General features: G+C 35.8%; 1 pseudogene; it reads right to left on the bottom strand.

Annotated features, from left to right (window-relative positions):
- Positions 1-4,294, bottom strand: part of LOC102828143 — a 166,795-nt pseudogene that overhangs the window by 3,121 nt on the left and 159,380 nt on the right.

The raw sequence follows: 4,294 nt of genomic DNA, 5'->3' as shown, positions 1-4,294 counted from the left end.
TATTTTAATTAGTAGTCTTTGTATTATGATACTTAGAGGGAAGGGAAATATATTTAAAATCAAACTTGCTATTTGGAAAACAATTGTTATAATTTTTCTATAGTTAAATATGGATGTAATTGTTATAACTTTTCTATAAATTAATAACTTTTGAGATATTGTTACTCTATGACCAGAAACCTTTGCTTCCATCACTTAATCTAAAAGGTCAAATACTTTATTTATTTATTCAAATGTTCTCCAAATTAGTACTTTTCCAAAACTGAAAAATAATTTCTTAATTTTTAATTCTGTAACACCAAAAAATCAAGGAAATGCAAATTAAAGTAAATTTGCTTGAATGACTTTTTTGTAGTGACTGCAAAAATGGATTAAGACACAGCATTGATTGTGGAGATAACACGGGACTAAGCAATCAAGAAGACAGATAAATGTTGGCAACTAAGAATTCTGATAATTTTGTTTTACTCTTGAATATTTTTGAAGAGTAATTGCAATTGGTAAGATCATTATCCTAGGATTTCTAAGTGTATCTTCATGGTCCTAGACTATTTAACAAAGGAAACTGACAAGATATCTTAAAGATAGAGATGTTATCTTCTGGCATTCTAGGGTTATAAAAATCTATCTTTGGTGGATGAGAAAGGGGATATATGTGCCTGCCACACTAAAAAATTCCCAATCTCATAACTTCAGATATTTCAAAGTGATGAACACATTGATCTCTTAAAATTATATGAATTAGAGAGTTGAGTCCTAGAAACAGAGAATGGGGGAAAGGATCAAACAGAAGCATAAACATAAGAGAATTAAGATGCTATTCTGTGGAGGGAGGTGAGGGTAGAGTACAGGGTAGGGGGCAGACACATCATTGTTTGGGTTTTGATGAGGGCAATACGCAAAAAGGGGGAGATGGTGGAAGAACACAGTACATAGGGGGACACTGAGAAAGGTTTGCATGGGGTAAATAGGACAGAGGTAAATAGTGATGTATGCTCAATCTTGGAACAAGAGGGCTCTGTGATACAAGGATCAAGGCATAATCTGAAGAGAGGAAATAATACTAAGATGCTTGACTGTCTAATGAATATTATTTTCCCTTGCCTACTATTGTAAAATGGACACTTGAGTAGGATAGAAAGGAATGTCACGAAACAAGATTATAGAAAACTTGTAAGCCTGTTTTCAGCCTATAAGTGATTGGAATACCTAAATGGGGCTCTACAATTTGCCCAGTGAAATAGGCCTCTTGTGGAGCCTTTACAGTGTATAGAACCTTAGGTGGAATCCTGAGCTCCATCCAGAACCTTCTCAGGTGGGACAGTCCCACTAGAAAGGACACACAGCCCAGCCTGTAATAGCTAGAGTGACAGGAGATATATCTTCAAAGAAAGATCATCAGGAAAAACCCAAAACAAAAATGGCAGTATGACTGGCTGCTAAAAGAATAAGCAAGTTGTTTGCCGGGAAGCCATCAAGGCAAGCAATCAACTTCCCTCAGAACAAACCCCCATCTAAGACAGAAACTTAAAGGAGACATGTAAGCTTGTTGATGTCCACGATGGTCAGTGGAGAGGTGTAAGGCAGCAATGAAGAAATGGGCTGAGTTTGACCACGTTCCATGGACTCCCACTGACCTGGAGATGAGAGAGAGAAGAGGAAGGGCTGGTTGGTTCAAAGTGTGATGAGACCTGGGGACACCTGAGCCCATGGACTAGGACATAGCCATGGGGCGACAGAGATGAGAGTGAAGCATCCAGATAAAATGAAGCTAGGAGAGATGCACAAGAACACTCAAACATGAAGCTAGTACCCATGTTACCTAACCTCGATGGATTGATGATCAGAACTTGACTGGAGGAAAATTAAGAAACAAAAAACCACAATTTTTAATAAAGGAAATGAAGAAAAATTGCTACAATTTGATGAACTTAACCTATACTAATGGAGGTAGTAGCTCAAAATACCAACACAGAGGGAAGGTGTCTTCACTTCAAATATCAATATTATCCCCTCTGTACACAAAGTAGATAAGCATGGGCAACTTAGACATTGGCTATGTAAAATGAGGGGGTGATAAAGGCACGAAATGACTGGCTTACAAGGTTTCAAGATGGCGTTTACTTAAAGAGTGTGTGGGAGAAGATGGAGATCCCACTGAATAGTTTTCATCTTGTCTAGATGAGTCTGATAAAAAGAGATGGGGACATCAGAACCAAGTGGAATTCATATCAGAGATACAAGGATGATTCAGTATTAGAAAAAACAATCAATGTAATACACCACATATATAAAACAAAGGAAAAGAACCACATTATCATATTGATTGATGCAGAAAAGGCATTTGAAAAAAATTCGACATCCATGCCTGATTTAAAAAAAAAAAATGTCAACAGAAAGGGATTTCTTCAGTATAATTAATGACATATATACTGAAACTTGCCAGTTTGAACCTACCAACTGCTCTTGGAAACCCTATACAGGGTTGCTATGAGTCAGAACTGACTCACCAGCACACAACAACAACAAAAGTATGAAAACTAAACAACCAATATTACTTTCAATGGAAAGAAACAAAGCATTCCCTTTGTGAACAGAAATTAGACAAGTATGCCCATTTTCATTACTCCTGTTCAATATTGCCCTTGGAGTCTTAGCCAGAGCTATAAAACAAGAAAGGGGAAATAAAGGCATCAAAATTGGCAAAGAAGAAGTAAAACTCTATTTAAAGATAATATGATTGTATATATATAAAATCCCAAAAACTCAGCAAGAAAAATAGTAGAACTCATTGAAAGATTCAGCAAGGTCTCAGGTTACAAGAACGACATACAAAAAATCAGTCAGATTCCTTTACACTAATAAAGAGAACTCTGGAAAGGAAATCAGGAAAACAATATTATTTACAAGAGCCTCACAAAAGTTGAAATACTTTAAGAACAAATCCAATCAGAGAAACAAAATGCCTGTACAAAGAAAATTATGAAACATTACTACAAGAAACCGAAAATGGAAGAGTATATCTTACTTAACATTGTGAAAATGTCAGCACAACTCAACCTAATCTATAAATATAATTCAAGCCCAGTTCAGATTATATCAGTCTTTAAAGAGATGGAAAAAGTATTAATAAAAAAAAAAAAAGAGAGAGAGAGTGCGATGGGGATAAGATTCTTATGATTCAATAGTGAGTAATTGTTTTCATGACTAATTGTGACTATCACAATTGTAAAGGTAGAAGTTTTGTAACAAAAATGGGGGAGTAGTTAATCTTACAGTCCAGAAACAGAGGACCTTAGAACCATCAAGGTAGAAGAGCACAAATGGAATGCAGAACCTTATGCAGAGAAGCAGTGCAACACCAGAGATGAAAGCAGAGATGGGGAGAAAGAGAGAAAGCAGCTGAGGTCTCTAGATTCATGGAAAGAGAGTCCAACTTGCAGAATGTGCCCTTTGGTGGTATAAATTATTATATATGCCTGAGTGTTTAAAAAAATAAAATAAAATAAATAGAGGGAAATGCTGTTAACTGATGGTTCATGGAGGGGATTATAATCATTGTAATGAAATAAGGTATATGATTTGTTGAATGTAAAACTGATGATCTGCTCTGTAACCTTTCTCTCAATTCACAATAAAAACATTAAAAAGAAGAAGAAGAAGCTATTCTGGCTTCTCTTTTTTTTTATTTTTGTTTATGTTTTTATTGTGAATTGAATGATAGTTTATATGGGAGAACATCCAGTTTAGACTCATTGTTTCATTGCAATGATTACAATCTCCTCCACGCATCATCATTCAACAGTATTACTTTGCTTCTATTCCCTCTGGTTTTTTTTGTTTGTTTGTTTGGTTGGATGGTTGTTTTTTGCTTATTTGTATGTACACACAAACACTCAGGAATATATAATCATTTAAGCAACCGATTGACACATTCTGCAAGCCTGCCTCTTGGCTGTCAGCACACAGCCTTTCTCTTCCTATGAATCTATAGTCCTTAGCTACTCTATCTCTTCAAGTTATCATCTCTGCCTCCATCTCTGTCACTGCTTCTCTGGATAGGGTCCCACATTCAGTTTGTGCTCTTCTCATTAGAATCCTCTGTTTCTGGAATGTAAGATTAACTCATCCCCCCTTTATATTACAAATCTTCTACCTTTACAGTTGTGACTATCGCAATTAGTCATGATGACAATTACTCACTATTGAATCATAATAATCTTCTTCTCACCTACTTTCACAAGACCCATCTAGACATGATGAAAACAATTCAGTGGGATTCTTCCTTCCCCTG

Source organism: Chrysochloris asiatica, unplaced genomic scaffold, assembly GCF_000296735.1.
Source record: "Chrysochloris asiatica unplaced genomic scaffold, ChrAsi1.0 scaffold00435, whole genome shotgun sequence".
In the NCBI taxonomy this organism is placed as follows: domain Eukaryota; kingdom Metazoa; phylum Chordata; class Mammalia; order Afrosoricida; family Chrysochloridae; genus Chrysochloris; species Chrysochloris asiatica.
This window is presented reverse-complemented; position numbering and strand designations above follow the sequence as displayed.